We start from the raw sequence: 21999 nt of genomic DNA, 5'->3' as shown, positions 1-21999 counted from the left end.
TTTTTTTAGATTGCATGTGCAGTTGCCTTGTTTGTTTTGGTCTTTTATGATTTTATTATATTTTGGGGGGTTTTGTTTTTTAGATGAGGTTTATTTTGTTTGTTTGGTTTTGGTGCCCAGGACCCAACCCAAGGCCTCCAGCTTGCTAGGCAAATGTTGAGCCTACCGCTGAGCCAAATCCCCAGCCCCTGTATACATTTTGATAATTTGTATAAATTTAGAAACAGAATTGCTGGTTCTGAACAAATGAATGTTTTTAAGTTCGCCATACTTGATCAAAAATACAGTGAATATTCAATAACTTTAAAAAAAATCTTTTATTTAACACTATAGCAAATAACACTCCATTGTTCTTGCCACTTTCTGGAGTAGTTCTGGAAGTCCTCTTTTGTGAGTTTCTGTAGTTGTGCTTTCATGGCTGCCTCAGTGTCTAGAGTGGATTCAAAACATTTCTTTTACAGTCACTTTGCTTTTGAGGAAGGATCAGATTCAATGATTAAGGTGAATGAGGATGTACAGCAATGTTTTCCTTTGACCGATATTTCCATACCAAAAGCAGTGTGTGACACAGCGTTGTCATGATGAGAGAGGAAACCCTCTACCTGCTTCCCAGGCCAGTTTCTATGCACATTATTTCTTAAACACTGTGATAAACCTTTATAGAATTCACTCTAGTGCTTCTGGGTACAAACACAGCTGGCACAGTTCTTTCAAGGCCACACAATAAATACAATTATAAAACCTCACTTTGATGTTAGATTTTCTTTTTTTATTCATTTTAATGATAAAAAAGATAAAATACCAGTGAAACAGTTTCAAAACAAGTTAGTAAGACAGTTATAATAATATATTGCATATTGTCTTCATAGTAGTTATTCAGAGGACAAGATGCAGACATAGTATCTTGTCTAAACGATAGTACAAAGCTTCTCATTGAACTAAGAGAAAGTAGTTTTATATCTATCCTATCTTGTATATACATGGTTTTTCTTTTCCCACTACAAAACAGTCCTTTATTTATATCCCCCTTTTTTGTTTTGTTTTGTCAGAGGCGGGGATGTTAGATTTTAATTAACATATTTTTTTCTCATGAGGAAAACTGGATGATTACTGAGAATTCTCAGCTTTGGTCCATGGATCTTAACCAGAGATCCAAATTTTATCTCCTGTAATAACATTTCTTTAAAACCTGGAGTCTGAAGCTAACAGGATGGCACAACTCTTAGGAAATTAATAAACTTTCCTAAGAAAGTTGTTGCTTTTGTTCCACAGTAGAAAGCCATACAACAGATTTCACACCCACTTGCCTCATGTTCAGAACTGATATTAAATTGTTTTGAACATAAGAGGTATTCTCATCTTCAGAAATTTCCCTGATAGTTAACTAACTGCCTGTTGGATCCAGTCATCTCATTTAGTCTTCCAATATTCGCTTGGGTTTTGATGTTGAAGCACAATCAGACCTCATCTTCAAATGATTTACCATTGCAAAAATCTCTCCAATCCAGTATAAATCATCTTCATGTTCATTGCAGCATCACTGTGAACTAACTTTGTTTTGTGTCTTTTGTGCTTATTTGTGGTACGATGCACCACTTCATATTGATTTGTTGGGGGGTTTTGTGGTTTATGGCCCACTTTCAAAAACACTCTTAACCAACTGCACTATATAAGTTGAAACTTGTCACATGTGTTACTAAAGTTCCTTCACAGTTTCTGTTGGATAGCACAAGGCAACAACACTCACTGTATTTTTTATATCTGTAAATTTTGCACAGCGCATTGTCAAGTTTCCCTCTCATGTTTTTTCTCACAGGTTCTCCTTTATATTTTCCCAGTTATTTTAATATGAGAAAGTAACTCATTTTAATTTCATGTCCTTGATTGTAAAAAGGGATGTATGGTTTTACTCACTTGCTGTCCATTCTAGATTCTTTATCAGTGAGTTCCCTGGTCATAGTTCCCACCCAAAATATGGAGGGAAAGTAACTATAATGCATTTCATACTCATTTATGTCAAAACATGCTAGACAATGGCAAAAGTAATTTGTATAGTGTATATTCAACTTATTAGGGTTCTTGAATCTATAATTATTGTTTTTCTTTGATATATTTAAATTTTGTTAAAGTCCAGCTTGTTGGATAGCATTCAAAATTAAGAGAACAAAATTAGTTGCTATTTGGTTACATTCAGCAACTTGGCCAATGTCAGTACTGACTGCTAACTAAGGAAAAGAAAACCCTCAAATTACTCATTGTTGTGTTTTAATGTGGCCTCCCTGTTATCCTCTAATAGGGTTTTTGTGGTAGGACTGGTTAAACCTGTAGTTCTATACTAGGCTAGAAAACTGTAATTCTAGACTGACTAGAAATGAGAAAACTAGTTATGGGTATTAACTGGTTCTCTATTATTTTTTAATGTCCAGCCATACACATAATGGAATGTGTCATCCCATACATTTTATTCTGTCTAGTAGTAAAGTGTAAGTCAGATCAGTGTCTTATTTGGTGTCTGTTTGTTCGCTTCTCTTAAACCAATAGAAAAGGTAGTTCTTCAGTTTGGAATACTGTGACTTGATTTATTGTGATATAATACTTTGAAATTACCAATTACAAGTTGTAATTTAATTCAGTTCTGTTTTATTATATTGAATCACAATTCTTCATTGGTGGTAAGTGGGGTGTATTATCCAGATACATTAGTCCCAGCCCTTAAGTATAACCCAACACTGATTTTTAACATTGCTTTTGGAAATTACATTTACACAGTGATTATCACATTTTATTGTTGATTTACAGTATACTGAATACATTTTACTTAGGCATGTAGTACTCCTATTCCTATAACAAATTGTCTTAGTGGTTAATTGGATTCTTTCTTTTTTTTTTCCTTAGTTACTCTCAGCAATGGAGAAATTTTGAGCAGCTATTTGTCTTCTCATTTAACAAGTATTTGACCAAGCACCCGCTATATGTGAAGTATTATTCTGGGGCTTAGTCATATAATGAGCAAAATATTTCATGATAAAATATTTTATTCTCTTGTGAAGGATAAAGCATGGAAGGGAAGGATTTTGGAAAGTCTGTGAATCACACTTTGAAGGAACAGCCAAACTAGGCTAGTAAAGGGAAGAAGGAAGCATGCAGTCCAGTGATCATTAAAGCAAAAGTTTATAGCATTAATATGACCACACTAAAGATCTACAGTCTAGGTACAGGGTCTCAGGACAAATCCTGAGGGGATTTCACTGACCTTCTCAGACCCAAAAGCTACAACTCTTGTTGCATAGGTCCTGCCTTATCTTGGTCTTAACCATCCAGCAGAAGAGTATAAAAACAAAGTATAAGAAGTAAAGCCATGCTGTTATGTTGAGCTGTAGGGGACTCAGGTCAACAATTTCTGACATTGCCAGTCAAGCAGAGGACCCAATACTATTATGGGCTACTGGTCTCTTTTAGAATATTTTGCTTAGTTAACACACATATAATATTCAAATAACGGAACTCAGCAAAAGGGATACAGATGAATGTTCATTTTGTATTTGTGTATTCACAATTGTTAGGAGAGATATATAGTTACATTCTCTTAATGAATAGAGGGATTTGTTGTAATATTGTTTGTAAATAGGATACCATGTCTGCATCTTGTACAACAAATAACCACTAGGAAGAGTGCATGCAATGTGTTAATTATTGAAACTGCCCTACCAATTTGATTTGAAACTGACTCATTGCTATTTGTTTCTCAATAAAATTATGGAAAAAAAAAAGAAACCAGAAAAAAAATAATAATATGGCCACACTGTACCTTTAAGTTAAAGTTAGAATCCAATTAGGCTTATATCTACCATTCTAAAAATATTACTGAGTTAAAATGATAAAAATTAGGAAAATTAAATATAAGCATATGTTTGTTTGTTTGGTGCAGGGTTCTGCTACACAGCTCAGACTTGTGATCCCCCTGTCTCAGCCTCCTCAGTGTTGGGATTACTGGTGTGCGCCATCTCCCTTGGGGTTCTGGGGCCAGCTCGGCATGTGGTACCAGGAATCACACCTGGTCCTTGCACTTGTTAAGCAGGCACTTAGACTACCGAGCTGTCTCCCCAGTCCTGTAAGCATACATTGAGCAAAAGAATAGCCTCAAAGTTATGATTTATTAAAATTGTGTGTTTCTTTCTTTCTTGAACTTTTTAAAAGAAAGTGTTACCTTATGTGCCCAAAGAAAATATTACCCTGTATGTCCAGGTCTCACATACCATTTTCTTTCTTCACAATGACAGCTTTGACTCTCAGACTGTGTCCAAGATCTTGCAGAGGTTAGAAGGCAGATGCTCTAGTATTTGGCATCTGACTGGATCTGAAGGACAAGAGAAAGGAAGTGTAAAAGATGAGTCCCTGGGGTTGAGACTGGATGACTGAGGATGTTGGCATCAGTGGAGATCTGAAGAACGCTTGGGGAAACAGATGAGGTGTTTTAACACAGGCTGAATTTGAAATCCAGAGAACCTCTTCAATGGTGACAGATGTAATGGGTAACTAGAAATGTGGACCTGGGATAGAGATGAACTCTGGAAGGACGCAGTGCAGAATTTGAATCATGCGACTAGACAGGTCAAACACTGTGTAAGTACTGAGTTTTAAAAAAATACAGAGATGATTAATTTGATAATCAGATTATTGAAGGAGGTTTCCTGAAAGTAAGTTGTGATTAAAACATTAAGTTTCCTCAATCATAAAATGTTAGAAAAAATTTTGGACTGTAAAAGGCTCAGTACTCACAACTATTATGGACTCTTGGACTATATTGAGATATTTTTGTTGAATTAATGTACCTACAGTATTTGAACTGGCATCAAGTATGAAAAGGTCCTTTAAAGACTTCTCCAAATACAGCTTCTCTTAACAGTAATGGAACACCCATCTCTGACAAAATAAAACAAAAAAGGGGATATAAATGGACCTTTTTGTAGTGAAAAAAAATGTATATACAAAATAGATTACAGCTACTTTCTCTTAGTTCAGTAAGATTTGTACTAATATTGTTTAGACAAGAGATCATGTCTGCATCTTGTACTGTGAATAACTACTATGAAGACAGCAACATGCAATGTATTATTGTAATTGCCCTACTAACCTGATTTGAAACTGTCTCGTTGCTGTTTCTCATTAAAATTAATAAAAATTTTTAAAAAGAATAAATTTTTTCTAGGTCTCCTTCCTACTTTTTACTTACTATATGGAGGAGAAAGTTTTTATAATTTTATCATTAAGTTCCATGGTATTTATACTGTACTCTTAAAAATTTTTTTCTTAACATTCTTAATCAAATTTCAATAGTCATTTCAAATTAGTATGGCTGAACATAACAGTATTTTAGGAAAGAAGCAATAGAAATAGTTCAAGAATTTGTAGGTAGGCCTGGCGGGGGGGAGGTTGCCTGTAATCCTAGCAGTCTGAGAAGCTGATACAGGAGGATCATAAGTTTGAGCCCAGCCTGGACAACATAGTAACTTAGTGAGACATTGTCTCAAAAAATTTAAGAGGGGGAGGAATGTAGCTCACTGAAGACCCTGGGTTCCATACGCTGTACCTTCACCCCAAAAATGCTAAGGACCTTGAAATAAAATAGTGATAGAACCATGGCTAAAATTCAGATTGTATTTACTGTGTGTCCTTAGTTTTATACTCTTTAAAAAGTAAAAAATGTTTAATAACTTGTTGGTTCATCAATACAGTCCTTTTTTAGCAAAATCAATTCAGGGTCTTTTCTGGGGCATTTTAAACTAGCATTTTAACATTCGAATTAGTTAATGATTATATTGAAGTAAATATTATGTACCTAAAGAACACTAAATAATTTTATTTATAATTTCTCCCTCTCTATCTTGCCTTTAATATCTCTGTGTTGCTTAATCAGTCTAAATCTTTTTGGAATATGACTCCAGTAGGAAAAACTTGCTTTCAGTTGTGATTATCTTGGGGGTGTAGCTTAGTGGTAGAGTGCTCAAGTTGCATGCATGAGGCCCAGGGTTCAGTCTCCAAGTCACATTCAGTCAGTAAAGCAAGCAGTTTGTCAAAACAGCAAACCAAACTGCATTCTCAAATGGTAAGAATGTAGTAATCTGTATGATTCCTTCAAATGAGTTACATGGGCTGCATTATAAATTACTAAAAACATTGACATACCATACCATAAAATGTGAGGTAATTACTGATACATTTGTGCTATTTTAATTCTAGCATATTAAGATTAGTGGGCACCAACTTTATAAGCTAGCAAAGATGGTAATACTACTAAATATCTAAGTACCAAGAAACTGCATTTTTAGAAATTATAAAACAAGCTTGTATATTATGTTAAGTATAAATTTATATTAAGTTAATCTTGCATATGGAAATATACCCAGTAACATAGTATTTATTCTCTGCCCCAATTCTCTACCCAGAACCACTACTACCAATTCTGGTGGTCATCCTTTGTCCACCAAAATGAGAGGTCTGTCTCTGTACCTTCATGCTAGGTCTTTTTTTTCCCCTCTCCTTTTGAGAAAAGATCTAGCTGTATGACCCAAAATGGCTTCAAAGTCATGGTGATCCTCCTGCCTCAGCCTTCTGAGTGCTAGGATTACAGTTAAGTGCTACCACACCTGGCCTTTATATACTTTTAAAGTGTGTGTGTGTGTGTGTGTGTGTTATCAGAGGGGAAGAACATTGTGAAGGGCAAGATAGCACTTATCGTGTACGTTTTATGTGAAATATTTTATTGCGTACAAATTTTTAACTCGTGTCAACCAAAACACTTGGATCTGTCCTACTGAGCCATCTCCCCGGCCCCTGGCTCATTAGTTTTACTACCTTACAGAAATTATTTTGTATCTTTGGATAGTTTAATTTTTCCCTTCATCTCCAAGCTTTAAGTAGACAGCTTGCTTTCTGTTTCTCCAAACTAATCAGCACACTTCAACATTTTATGAGAACCCCAAGTAAGATTACCTCTCTCTCCCATCCCTTCCTGTCTGTCCATCCTTCCACCTATCCATTCATAACCTTAATTTGGTCATTTCTTACTGTAGACGTCTCAGTAACAGCAGAGGAATTGCTGGGCATTTCCTTTTGTAATTTTTGTTTTTATTTAAACCAAATAATTCTTATCATTTATGCTTAAAGTAGATCTGTGACTATGCTATTTTGTCAGTGCCTACTTATTTAAAAAATAATGTTCTAGTATATTGAAATAGTTGTAATAGAGCTGCTCTAATTTACCCTTTCTTCATTTTGATATCCAGCTATCTTTTGTCCACTTTGGGGGTATATTTAGTAATAGTGGTAATATTAGTTCCCTTGATGATTAAGTTGTAATACCAGACTACAACAAATGTATATATTTTACTAATTTAATCACTTTAATAGCCCTTTCAGATATATGGCATTCCATTTTTTAAAAAAGATAATCAGGATTTTGAGAATTTGTGTAATGAGCCTTCCAAATTTTGTTTTTATGTTCGTGTAGGCTTTATTATATTGGGTTTTTTTTTTTTTTTGCGGAACCGGGGATTGAACTCAGACCCTTGCACTTGCCAGGCAAGCACTTATTCTACTGAGCCATCTCCCTGGCCCCAGTATTAGTTTTTAATGCTTTTTACTTCCTAGAGTCTGCCTTTGCCTGAGTCACTTCCCCACCTGTCTGTTGGTCTGTCTCCTATTGTCGTCTCCATCAGAAGTTTCACAGATTTCTCATGCATCCATAGTATGTGATACATCCCCGCTTCGTTTGCAACACTGCTGCTCTGCTTGATATTAATATAGTCACTTTTGCTCTTTTTAATATTTGTATATTTTTCTTTCAGCTTACCTATGTTCAGAGTGAGGATCTTTGTAACTCTTTAATTATATTTTAGTAGTCTTTGTTAATCTAAGGAAGGTATGTTTGAGATTACTGAGGATACCTGAAGCTATAGACAGTACTAAACCCTGTAAACACTTTTTTTCCCCTGTGTTTACTTATCCATGAGAAACTTTGCCTTTTCACTCCAGGGAAGTTCTTAATAGCTTCTGTTTGGCATATCTGAATTACTGGCATCACTGTGCTTGTGCTTTGGGTTTATAATCAAGATGAGTTTAACGTGTAGATAATACACACTATAGATACAAAGGGTAAAGGGTGGGACAGAGGAGGGTGGCATGAAATGTTGCACTACTTGAGTGGTGTCTAATTTAAAATTTATGTCAAATTCTCGTGGTGGTTCATGCCTGTAATCAGAAGGCTAAGACTGGAAGAAAAAGAATGGATAATAGGAATCTGTTTATTTCTGAAATTTTCCATTTGATATTTTCAGACCTCAGTTGAATGTGGTTAAATGAAACCATGGAATGAAAAGTTGCATTAAAGAGGGACTAATACATTTTTTCAGCCTACTGTGCCAATATTTATTTTCATTTTTGTTATGTATGCCTTTTGTATTTAAAGTAATTGTTGGTATATGTGAGGGTTTAACTGCTATTTTATTGTTCATTTTCAATTTGTTCCTTGTTTTCTGCCTACCTGTGGGCTACTTGAATAGTTTTTAGAATTACATTTAGATTTATTGTGTATTAGTGCATCACTACCTTTTTGGTTTGTTGTGTAGTTTCTTTGGGTATTATGCATGGCAAATGTATCATAGACAGTATTTCCATGTTCAGTAAAGTATAAAAATCAGTTTTGCCTTCCCCTCCCTGTTTGAAAATATAGGGGCTGGCGAGATAGTTCAGCACACCAAGTGCCTGCTTAGGCAAGCTCAGGGACCAGGATTTGATCCCTGGTGGCCCTGCCCCTAGGCGCCCTGAGCCAGCCACGGAGACCAGGTATGGTGTTGCAAGCCTGTAATCCCAGCCAAGGGGAGGCTGAAAACAGAAGAATCACTGAGAATCTGATCGGAGTAGTGCAACTCTGTACCAAATACATGAAAGAAGGAAAGAAAGAGAGAAAGAGAGAGAGAAAAAAAATATAGTCATTTTCCCTTAAATGAGCACATCATCAGATGAGATAATTTTAGCTTCAACTGCAAATAAGATGTTAAAACTTTCATAAAGACTGTTAAATTACATTAGCTTGTTTTTACCTTTATCTTTTTTTCAGAAGTTAGCAACTTCATGTAATTAACATTTCTTCTATGTTCAAAGAACTTCCATTAGCCATTCTTTAAGAATAGGACTTCTAATGACAGATGCTCTTAGTCTGTCTTTCTAAACTTTCTTTTTTTTTTTGCCAGGGATTGAACTCAGGACCTTGCACTTGCCAGGCAGACGCTTAAGCCACTGAGCTATTTCCCTAGCCTCACTATACTATTTTTGTTTCCCTTTAATTCCTGGTTAATTTCACTGGGTATAGAATTTAGAGTAGTTCTTTCATCACTTAAAATGTGGACCCATTTTCTGCTGGCTCCTATGAATTCTATTGAGAAATACGTCATTTATCTCTTATTGCTTTCAAAAAATGTTCCCTTTATAATTTTTATGAGTTCAGTCTGATTTGTCTTTGTTTTCTTTGGCTGTCTTTGGCTTTATTTTGTATTTTTTTAAATATATTTTTGGTGGAACCGGGAATTGAACTCAGGCCCTTGTGCTTGCCAGGCAAGCATTTGTTCTACTGAGCCACCCCCCACCCCATTTGACTTTATTTTGGGGAGATTTCTCAGCTGCTATATATTCTGTGTATGTGCCTTTTACCAGCCTCTGCAAGTTTAACAGCCATTGTCTTTTCACTTTTATCAGTTACATGCTCCCTTCTTTCATTTTGGTATCCCAGTAGCATCAATTCAGGTCTCACTATTGTGCTACACATTGCTGTGCTTTGTTCTCCCCCAACTCCACCTTATGTTTCCTTCCTGTTATTCAGAATGGTTATGTTCTCTTGGTCTATCTTCAAATGTATTCTTTGCTCTTGTCATCTTCAGCCTACTAGTAAGTCTATCCAGTGAGCCAGTATACTTTTTTATTCAGTTGTTATACTTTTTAGTTCCATAATTTCCTTTTTTTAATCTGTCATTCACTAAGGGTTGGTGTTCATCAGTTTTAAAAGCATTGATAATTGGTGTTTTATAATGATTGGTTTAAATAGGGGCCAGTTAACTTCAATCTGAGTCATCTCACAGTTAACATCTGTCTTAAAAACTTGCACCCTGGACAATCTATATTATGAAACTATACTTAAATGTTCTATTTTAACAGGTAATTATTTTCAGACCTACATTTGTGGGCTACGGGTCCAGTGATAATTTACTTTTAAGACATTTGCATTGATACTCTGCTTTACTTTGCTTGTATATTACCCGATCTTCTCTGAAGACCTGAGTTCGTGGTTATAGTGTATTTCTCAGTCTTGCATGTTACTTCCTGTGTGGCTTGGTTTTCTCGAAGACTTTTTATGCAGATTTAAAGAATTTCTTTTTCTGTCTTTACTGTCTCATAGTCTTACTTCACTACTGTTACCCCTAGTCTTATCTTTAGGTGGTAAACCTGCCCACACTTGCTAGAAATGAAATTATAATTATCCCATTTGGTCTTCGTTGGTAACATATGACTTGAATGTAGAGGACTACTTTCCCAGACCACTTTGTACCACATAAATGTTGGAGACCCTTCTTTGTCTATTGATGCTATTCAAGTAGGAAGTGTCAGCTCGGGTCATCTTCTGCTGGGTGTGGAAATGGGCCTCTGTGATCACCATATTGGTAAGAGAAGAGAATGTTATCTTGGTCTACCTGTGCTTGCCAAGTGGGGTGTATATTCACCAGACCATCTTTAGTGATGCTGTTCTGGCAGGGGAGGGAAACCCTGCACCCATTGCTACTTTAAGGTAGGATGCAGAGGACCAGATTCCTCATGTGCTCTCTGTTGATGCTTCTTCACTGATGGGGGAGTGAGCCCCATTCTGGGCTTTGCTTCTGAAGGTGGAGAGCAGCTACTCAGCTCCCCCCCTACATCTTTGCAGGCAGAGGAAGAGTGCTAACAGCTCTGGGAAGCCTGCTGCTACCACAGTAGCTGGACCACCCGCATGCTACCAGGTGGGAAGTCCAGGTCTCCACTCAGTATCCCTTTGCCCAAGAAAGTAGGAAACAACCAGGGTGCTTGCTGGAGAAGAGCTGGTAGTGTCAAAAGGTTTTATATCCTTGCCTGTCCTCTTGCGTGGTTCTTTGGCTAAAGAAAGCAGGTTTTTCTTGGGGTTTCCTTTTCCCTATCCATTTGACTTTGGAGGAAGAAGTCTGTGATAAAGAGAAAACTCAGAGAATTCACTACATTGTCTTTTTTTTTTTTTTTTTTTTTTGGTGGAACCAGGGATTGAACTCAGGCCCTTGCCCTTGCCTTTGCCAGGGAAACACTTATTCCACTGAGCCATCTCCCCAGTGACCTGAACTCTCTAACTGGTTTGCTTTCCTTATCCCACTTTTCATGCTCAGTATTATCTGTTTGTGGTGTCTCCAGGGTGTTTATACTTGGCAAGGGCAGAGAGAAACAAGTCTGTTCATCTTGTCAAGAACCAGAAATCTGACAATTCTAATTTTTTGTTTTAATTCTTTAACCAGGAACACATTTCTGCTCTTTGGATATGCTTAATCATCTGTCAGCCTTAGAATAAACATTACCTCCACAGAATGTCTTGGTGAGGCTTTCTTTAGCATTAATATAAATTATGGGTGGATTTTTCATTCTTTATTTTTGTTCTTTTCCTTCCTTAAAGTTACCAGTTTTTAATGTTGCCTTGTCTTCCCCACTGGATGAAAGCTGTTTTGAGTGTAAAGTTCATGTTTTTGATTGTTTTAACTAGGCTGTGTTGTTTAGATTTTCAGCAAGATTGACAAACATGTAACCACTTAATATTCCTGTATTGATAAAGCTAGAACTTGTCAGTCATTTGCCTTGTGACTTGCTACCCTTTCAACCAAAACAATGTGGTACTCAGCCTTTGGGTACTCATTGCACCTCCAGAACCAGGTAACCACAAGTACCACATTGCCAGTGCACTCTGGTTGATGAAGTTGTTTCTTATAAGGTTACTTATTAATGATTGTGATCCTGCTACATACATTATTTTGGAATTAAACAGTTTAGGTAGATGGATGGTGGATGGTAGGAGCCAGGCTTCTCACCACTGAGCAGGAATTTCTAGATAATCAAAGGAGAGAAGCTAGAATGACCCATGTACTTAGGAAGTTAGAGTTGGACAAATGATCTGAACTCTGGATTACCTTACTATAAATATAAGTTATCTTGGGTTTTTCAGCTACTCAATGTCTACTGTGCAGTAACAGCAGATAGCACGTATGTTTAGTCAGTATTTGTGTCTGTTGTTAAAGTTATAATAATGCATCTTTTTTATTTGGGGAAACAGATTGTAGTTTTTTACCTAACTCCTACTTAGTTTGTGTATAGGAAAGTATTAACCCGGAAAGAAAACTAAGATTGCTTTTTCTGTCATAATGTTATTAATGTTACCAACCATTGAGAGTCCACAAAGAATAATTAACAGTAATCATAGATGAAGAGATTACTTAGAACCTAAATCCAAGTAATAGCCTCTGTATTATGTATTACTTTCAGCACAACAAACTTGCCTCAAGATTCCATGGGGGGGTAGCAGGTGTTTCTCCACCTGATGTCCCCTGGGCTTGTTATGCAGCTTCATTCAGCTCGTGGCCGAAGCCAGTAGGCTCTCCACCTCACAGGCTTAGGGTTTGTGGAAAAGGCTGGAGCGTCCGCAGTGCTTGTCCTTCATCCGCCAAGGCCTCTCTCATAGAATGGCCTGGATTGCTTCACATAGCACTTAGATTTTTCAAGAGCAAAACAGAAGCTGAATCCTTTTTAGGCCAAAACTTCAAACTTTCTGCACATCATTGGACTGATATTTTTACAATGCGCTGTCTGAGTAACTCACCAGGCTACCAGAGGCAGTATAGAAGGGTGTGAATGAAGGCAAGGTGTCTTCAAGGGATATTTCTAAGTCTCCCATGGTTCATAATAGGTTTCTCTGTATTCCTTGAGTCTGTTCTTCTATTTTAACTTTTTTTTTTTTTTTAGGAAAAATGGATATTTTAACTTTTTATTAATGTGTATTTACAATACTTAATGATTACGTTCCTTGTGGGGGTGTTGGTACGTGTACCTAGTTCTGCCTTCTCCTCCTCCTCCTCTTCTTCTTCCTCCTCTTCCTCTTCTTCCTCCTCTTCTTCCTCCTCTTCCTCTTTTTCTTCTTCTTGTTCCTCTTCTTCCTCCTCTTCCTCTTTTTCTTCTTCCTCTTCTTCCTCCTCTTCCTCTTCCTCTTCTTCCTCTTCCTCTTTTCTTCCTGTTCTTCCTTGTCTTCTTTTTCCTTGCCAGGCAGGCACTGTGTCACTGATCTATATCCCTGGCCCTCTTCATTCTTTTTATTTCCCCTTCTCCTTGAATCCTTTCTTATCACAAGTCAGACCTTCTCATTCTTTGCCCAAGACATGCCCATTTCACTCATAGTAAATGGCCTGTAAGTCCTTGTTGTTTTGCTTTTGTTTTGCATTTCTTAGGGTTGAACCCAAGGCTTTTTCTCTGAGCTATATTTCAGTTGGGTCCCCCCCCCCCCATACACACACACCTTTTTTGAGATACGGTCTTGCTAAATTACTCAGGCTGGGCTCCAACCCTGAGTCCTTCTGCCTCAGCCTCCCCAGAATGTTGAGATTGCAGGTGTGGGGCACCACACTGACCTCAGGTCCTGTGTGATAATAATGCCTTAAGTAGGGATTTATTTTTCATTTAAAACGAGTCCAAGTAAGTACCCATGAGATGTGTGTAGCAGTTCAATAAGGCCACCAGAAACTTTGACTCTCACTGTCACTCTGTCTGGCGGTGCATAATGTATTTGGTCTTTATCCCATTTGTCCCCTAATTGTCATAAGGTGGTTGCATTTTCATGTGCTCAGTCTGCATTCCAGGCAAAAAAGAGAGAGAGGATAAGAACTTTTACCCAAATCCTGGGCTTAGTTCTCTGGCAAGAATTGTTACATGATTTAATGAAGTGAGAATTTGATTGTATATAATTTGTTGCATCTCACAAAAAATGAGAGTTTGCCTCAGCAGGACGAGGGAGGAATAGTCAGCCCAGCATCACTGCTTCAGTGCTGTGTGCCAGGAACTGTACTGTAGCTGTGTAAAGCATATTTCTTAGTACTGGGCACAGCCTCATAAGAGTTAAAAGTAATACAGTCAGCGTAATTATAATATAATTTCATTTTGCAGATAAGAAAATGGAACTTTAGCATAATAGAAGTATCAAAATTTATATACAACCAGTCTAGTTCCAAATGTTCTGTTTTGTTTTGTTTAAGAAAAGGTTTCACTGTATAGATAAGACTGGCCTTGAACTCAAGGAACTCCTGCCTCAGCCTCCCAAGTGTTGGGATCACTGGTGTATGCCATCCAACACAACTTAACATCATTCTAAAACAACACAATTGGACCTACATTTCTGTAGCAGCTTTACCGAGGTTCCACATAGTATTTGGTTTTCATACCTGTCTTGTTTAATAAATTGAATACCTCAAAAAGAATGAATCTGTTACTTTCATCTTTGCTTTTCTGTTACCTAGTACAATGTTCAGTGAGTATTTTGATAAATAAAACATTTTAAAAACTGATACGAAAGCCAGCCCCCATTTGCAAATGAGTACATGGGAAGGGAGGAAAGAAAAACACACTTGACTTGTATAACTGTGGCAGAGAGTTGGTATTTAAAACCGTCCTTTTTTGTTCTAGTCAAGAGTCCTCTCCCTTAAGGTGCAGAAGGTCAGATTAGGGTAAATTTATTTTTTAAATTTTTATTAGTACATGTTTACAGCCGGTAATGATTACTTTTGTTGAGGTGTTGGAACATGTACGGAACACGTCTTAGTTCTTTTTATGTCTCCACCCCGTCTCTTGGTCGGATTAGAGTCAAAGTAGGAAGTGGAAATGTGTCAACATCCCTGACTTGCAGAACGTAATACCCATGAATTAGTGCGAGTCAGTTCAGTCAGGCTGTAGTTCAATTGTAGGTTAAACAGGTACTACAAAGGGACCAGAAGTGTACTGTGCTGGACCAAAGCATGTCATTGGCTTTTCAGTGAGACCTTAGCTAGTTACTTGTTGATGAACCTGCCTTCCTCACTACTAAAATCAAGGGAGTTAGGCTAAACAGTTTTTTAAATTCCTGCTAGCTAAAACAGTATGTGAATCTCTATGCCTAGTGAGTTTTCATAGTACTCCAACATTTCTTGGCATCTCTCAGGTCAGACTGTTTTATGTTTTTGAAATGTAGAGAAAGAAACAGCTTTTTCATTTCTTCTCTGGGAACATTGCCAGTGGAGAATAAACATCCTTTCCTGTCTCTCCCCAGATGAAGTACTTGGTCACAAGTGACAGACTTTTTCTTCATTTTGTTCTTTGAATCTGGTCTTGTTCTTGTTTCAGTGTTTTTCTTAACCTTACTGTGAGTTTGTTTAAATATAGAAAATTGGAAAATATCAATTTATGTTTTAGCCTAAAACCAGAATGTCATTATTTTATAAATAAAAAATGGTTGTATTTATCAATCCCGTATTAACACATTTGTGTTTTAGAAATACCCAGCTCGCACATTATGTTGTCTAATTAGAGTAGAATATGTATTCTCATTCCTTGCAATAGAATTGTGTTGAATAAAAATAGCCTATGTAAATAGGAAGTAGACTTTAGAAAATATTATAAGCTTTTACACTTGGCAAAAATAGAATAAAGTGAATGGGTTTTTTTCATTAAATGATACTTTCCTCCTTACTAGATAAACTTTAAAAGATAATTTTTTATTGCTAAATCATGGAAAACATTGAAGAACAAAATGAAAATTTTTCCTTTTTAGCCTAGAAATAATTATTGTTAATACTTTAAATGTCTTTCATGAGTTTTTGTTTTGTTTTGTTTGGGGGTGTTGTTGTTAGGTTTTTTTGAGACGGGGACTCACTCCCTTTGTAGGTCAGATTGGCCTTGAACTCACTGTGTGGCCCAGGCTGCCCCCTTGCTTCCACTTCTCTCTTGCTGAATTACAGGCATGTACCTCCCTGCCCGGCTTCAATTGTTCTTTTAAACATAATTTGAAATAAAGCTGGAATTACACAGCAGTATAGCAGGCTGGACATAGAAGCCATAAATAAAATACGTTTTTCTTTATTCTCTAGAGAACTTAGTTATTTTGCTGTGACATTTAACATCCTCAACTTTTTCTGAGTATATACTACTGTTGAAGTCCTATTCATAAGTTTTGTAAAGGAATTTATGTATAGTGCCTTACACATACTGATTAATTTTAGTATTGATTATATAACAATTTCTAATTTTCTTAGATTTCTAAAATTAGAATTACTAGGTTAAAAGAAAATGCTGTTTGTGTTGAATATATATATCTTCAGTTCTTTTTTTCTCTCCCCCACAGTACAGGAATGGAACCCAGAAGCATGCCACCACTGATCTGTACCCCAGCCCTCTTTGTGTTTTGTTTGAGATAGTGTCTCCTCTTTCCCCTTTTGAGCTTCTGATCTTCCTGCTTCAGATTCCTAAGTTGCTGGTTACAGGTGTTTGCCACCACACCAGGGTTCCAACTTCATTTTTATAAACATCATCTTTCTGTGATGTGGCTGGCTTATTGCTAACATGATTTTTTAAATCATTGCCAATTTAATTTTTCCTGAAATGTTAATGTTTTGTGAAGAATTTTTTGGAGGTGTATTTTAGAAAGGCTTAGCAATGTTTGAAGACTTTCATATGCAGTATAAAAATCCTATAGAAGTTTGTTAGTGTGGGTCCTTTGTGGTTACTAAAAAGTTTTTTATCTAAATGTCATTTATTCATAAGTCAGAATTGGTAGATAAGGTACTTTTCTGTTCAGTCTTGCCACTACTTTCATTTGTAAAGTGGTGTGATTTTTTTGTGCTTGCTTAAGGTTGCTTAAGCAGGCACTTTAGACTGCTGAGCTACACTCACCAGCCCTAAGACATTATTTTTGAATTCTGGAAATTTTTCACTTATTTACCTTTTTGTATGGTGTTTTGCTGCCATCATTATTCTCTATTTCTGGAGTGGATAGTGATGAATCTTGGATTGGCTTTCTTATATTCCATGACTATCTCTCATAATTTTTATTTTTTATTTCTGTATGGTGAGTCCAGGGTAATTTCTTCAGTGGACTGCCAGTATATGAATTAGTTGTCTTGGCCTAGCCTGCTATTTAACTTACTTGTTTTTTCATGTATTGTGGTTCCTTTGAAAAAACTATATAATTTTTGGTTTTTAATTCATTGAGATTTCTATTTCATTTTGCCACTTGAAACCTACTTAAATAATTTCAACTTCTCTAAATAAGAGTCTGAGGATATTTATTTCATAATGATTTCTTCATAATTGAATTTGACCCTCTGATTCAGTAACTGCTTTAGGACTACAAATAATAGCAGTTTTAAGTATACTAAACATAGGAAGCTGGGCTTGAGCATAAAAGATGAACTATTTCTCAAATAATTAAAGAATGTAAACAGCCATGTGTTAGATTAATTTGAATAATTCGAAATATGATTTCAGCTAGAATTATGATTTCAGTAATAAAAGATAATACTGAAATTATTGGGCTTATTTTAATACAGCAAGTTGGTGGCAAATCCTATATAGTGGATAAGAACTTGGGATTCTTGGTTCTTTGTCATTTTTTTATCTCTATGCTTTCTGTTCATACTTAATAAATTTTAAAAGAGATTTTGTGGTTAGAAGTTAGATCCAACTTTACTTTGTTTAAAGAACATTTTAAAAGGTATCTACTGGAAGAAGCATATAGCGGGCTATTTTTTCCTGTACTGAGAATTGAATACAGGGCCATTACATGGAGCTGCTGCCCCATTGTTTGTTATTTGCTTTGTTTGTTGTGTTTTTAATTTTGAGACAAGGTTGTCTCAGACTGGGCCCAGATAGAGTTGTGAAAGGATGAGTGAAAGTATATGTGTGCAGGCTCACCTTGGCAAGTAAACAGCAGCGGTACTGAGGAACAATAAAAGATTAATAGTATTTCAATCAAGCATGTACGTTTTCTCCGTTAGTTATTAAACTAGGGCTTCTTATATTGTTTCATAAAATAATTTAATAAATTGAAATCGTTTTTTAAGCAGTAATATAGAAAGTTTAAAAACATGAAATAGTTCTGATTCATATTGCTATAATTATATACACATTACTACTAATACTTAAGAAATGGTTGCTTAGTAACTTTGGAAATATGTGTGTCTAATTTCTCATTGAATTCAAAGAAAAATTTAAAGGCCTATCATCATCCCAGAGAAAAATATCCCTCACCTGACAATTATGCCTTATTCATGTTATCGCATTTACATTATGTACACTTGTGAAGAAGTATTTTCAAGGATGAAGCACACAGTCAAATTAGATCAGAAATTTCTGACAAGCACCTTGGGAACTCACTAAGAATTACAACCACTTCTATGGAACCAGACATTGATACATTAGATTCATAAAAACAAGTTCAAATGTCCCACTGGGATAATGGTGCCTTCTTTTACTATTATAATAAAAATACTAAAAATAAAGGAACTTTTGTTACTAATATACGTGAATTATAGCATATATTTTGTATGTAGCCCAAGATAGTTTCTCTTCACTTAGTGCAGCTCATATAAGCTAACGTGTTGGATACCATAGTTCAGACACGTACTGCTGCCTGTAACAGAATCAGCTGAAAAGATTTATCAGTAAAGATTGTCATTGATTATTTAGCCTTTTATTTTCCTGATGCTAACACCCAGGTCTAGAATATTTTTCATTGCCTAATAATGACTCCTGATATTTTGACCTACAGTAATTGTTTTTAAGTATAGAAGCATAATTTAGTAGATCAAATATCTTATTTCAGTTGTTTCAAATGTAAGAAAAATACACCATATAATATCTTAAAGTTTATTGCAACTAAGTTTTTTAGAAAAAGAGGGAGTAATAGGAAGTATTGGAACCTTTCTTATCAGCTGTCAAGGGACATTTGTTTGTTTTAAATGATTATGAGATAGATAGATAGATAGATAGATAGATAGATAGATAGGTCTTGCTCTTTCCAAAAGGTATTTGAGCTATGTCACAACAAAAGATTGGTAATATATATATGATTAGTAAGAAAATTAGATCTGTACAAAGGAAGAGGGAGCAGACATCCCAACCATATTTAGTTTATACTAAATGCTGTGGTTGTCAGGTTGCTATGGTTGTCAGTTTTCTCTTTTGAGCTTCCTGGAGTACAAATTCTATTTATCAGAAAAAGGAAGTAGGAGTGCTTCAGCAGTGTCAGGTTTTCTTGAACTCTAGAACAAAAATACTAACAAATTATTTTGAAAAATGGTTTAGGCAAATTACTAAATGTAATAGCACATGCTTGTAATCCCACCACTGAGGAGGCTAAGACAGGAGGATTGCCATGAGTTCGAGGCCACCCTGAACTACATAGCAAAACCCTGTCTCAAATTTATTTTTAAAATAGGTCACTTTTTAAAAGTACATTAATGTACCAAACAAGTCCTGCCCACAATTGTTCATATTCCAGTCTATGGAATGGTAGATAATAAAAGAGGTATTTCAATAAGATTGGTAGAATCAGAGCACAGAGGAGAATCATTTAGCTGAATCCCATGTGAAGTCACCAGACAAGAAATCTTTCCCAGAAAGACTTGTGGTGAACTTTGAAACAAAAGATAACTTGACCAGGAAGGAACTTGGAAGATATAGTTGAAGATAGAAAGAGGTGGTAAATCTCAGACACAGCATACATCATAAATGAGCCAAGAGAATGGTCTCTTTTAGTAAAAGGCCATAATTTAAAGTAGTACTTTTTAAATCACTTATTTATAGTACATACATACAGAACCTCACTACACAGCTCAGATCCTCCTATCTCAGCCTCTTCAGTGCTGGGATTACAGGTATGCACCACTATGCCCAGTTTGGGGCCAGCACAGTGCACCCAGGGTTCTGGGGTCAACACAACATGTGGTGCCAGGAATTGAACCCAGGTCCTTGTGCTTGCCAGGCAGGCACTTAGACCACCAAGCTATCTCCCCAGCCCCAAAAGGCCATAGTTTAATATGATTGGAATTTAGGGAACAAATGGAAAGAAGCTAGAGTTGAAGTAGAAAAACGTTATTAAGAAAGAAATAACAAGGGTTTTCAGTTCATATCTTATTTCAGAAAGTGATTTACTAACATACACGTATTTCTTATTTGTCCCTTACTACTCAGTAAACCAAATTGCTAGATACTTCTTTTGGCCTGTAAGGAAATAAGGAAAAAATTTACTGAGATACCGTAAATCAATACATTTTGGGAATCTGCGGCTTAGTAATGTTTCTGATAAACGTATAAGTACAGAAATATAACTAATTAGAAGTTTAAATTAAAGGAAAACATGCGTTCTACTACTGGTTTTCATACTAATTCACCCTGTGCTCATAAGCACATGATAAGCACACTGTATAAAAATGAAACTGCTTATTTCTATGAATCTGTTTCTTCCATTTTAGGGTTAAGAACTCTTGAAATTCAGACAAAAAAACAGCAATCCAAAAAAAGAAAAAAACCCACACAATCATGCTTGTATGCATAATTTCCAAGTTTCATTAGGATAAGAATTCCTGGGAGTACATGTTTTCTTTAGTCTACTTTTTATAAATCTAGACAGAAATTTAAGATTTTATTTTTGTAATTTTTTTTTTAGTGTTTTGATAATTATTAAAAGGTGAATTCATAAGCTTTAAAAACTAAAAGACTACTAGAAATCGAATTCCATTACTGAAAAACCTAGATGGCATTTTGGCTCAGGTCAAAATTCATTCTATGTCCACAAAAATAAAAATAAGAAAGCTAAAGCCAAAGTGGTACTACATGTACTCCCAGGAATTCTTATCCTAATGAAACTTGGAAATTATGCATACAAGCATGATTGTGTGGGTTTTTTTCTTTTTTTGGATTGCTGTTTTTTGTCTGAATTTCAAGAGTTCTTAACCCTAAAATGGAAGAAACAGATTCATAGAAATAAGCAGTTTCATTTTTATACAGTGTGCTTATCATGTGCTTATGAGCACAGGGTGAATTAGTATGAAAACCAGTAGTAGAACGCATGTTTTCCTTTAGCTTACCTTTTCCACTATTTTGCACAATGCATAATTTTTAGAAGTCAAAAATTTGATTAAAAAGTAAGAATTAAACATAAAAATTATGTTGCCAACAATTTAAATAGAATATATATATATACACACACACATACATGTTTGTGTGTGTGTATATGATGAACCCTAAGGAAATTAAAGAAACAATTTCAGTTAACTCTATGCTTCAAAAGGTGCCTAAAAGCTGTATAGTGAAATACAACTTTCTCCTTTCCTATCCTTCAAAAATTCAGCTCTTCTCAAAGATAACAGTCATCTGCTTGATTGTCTTTTAGAACTAAAAAAAAAAAAAAAAAAAATGAAATGCTATTATAGCAATGAATATAATAATGAAAAGTATACTGATAATGAGAAGATAACTTTGACTATTTTAAATACATATTAAATTTACTCAACAGTTTCATTTTAAGGTTAACTATACTGGGTATTGTCTTGGCTTCTACTGGGGCATAATTTATAGAGATTTTTCTAATAATGTTTTTACACTGAGTCCATCAAATTATCATTTGGGACAGCTGACTGTCAAGCATACACATGGCAATCTGAATAATCTTCACAAGCCCAAATTTGACTCATTAAAAATGCCCATAAGGGTATCACTTTATTTTGGCATTCTGAGTTTTTTGTTTGTTTTCTCCATGAGGGAAGGACTTGTTGCTGAAGTGGCTCTCCACTCTCAGCCTTTGAAAAGCTGGCATTTCAGGCATATGCCACTATACCAACTTAATTTGTTTTTCAGAGATTTGTTTTTTTGGTTTTTGTTTAAGATAGA

At 35.7% G+C, this 21999-nt stretch overlaps 1 protein-coding gene across 1 annotated transcript in view; it reads left to right on the top strand.

The window, feature by feature from the left end:
- The window catches only part of Pkn2 (protein kinase N2), a 128861-nt gene that overhangs the window by 16422 nt on the left and 90440 nt on the right, over positions 1 to 21999 (top strand).

The sequence above is a fragment of the Octodon degus genome, unplaced genomic scaffold (genome assembly GCF_000260255.1).
Source record: "Octodon degus isolate 3935 unplaced genomic scaffold, OctDeg1.0 scaffold00109, whole genome shotgun sequence".
Taxonomy (NCBI): domain Eukaryota; kingdom Metazoa; phylum Chordata; class Mammalia; order Rodentia; family Octodontidae; genus Octodon; species Octodon degus.
The sequence above is the reverse complement of the archived record's forward strand: the minus strand, read 5'-3'. Positions and strand labels throughout refer to the sequence as shown.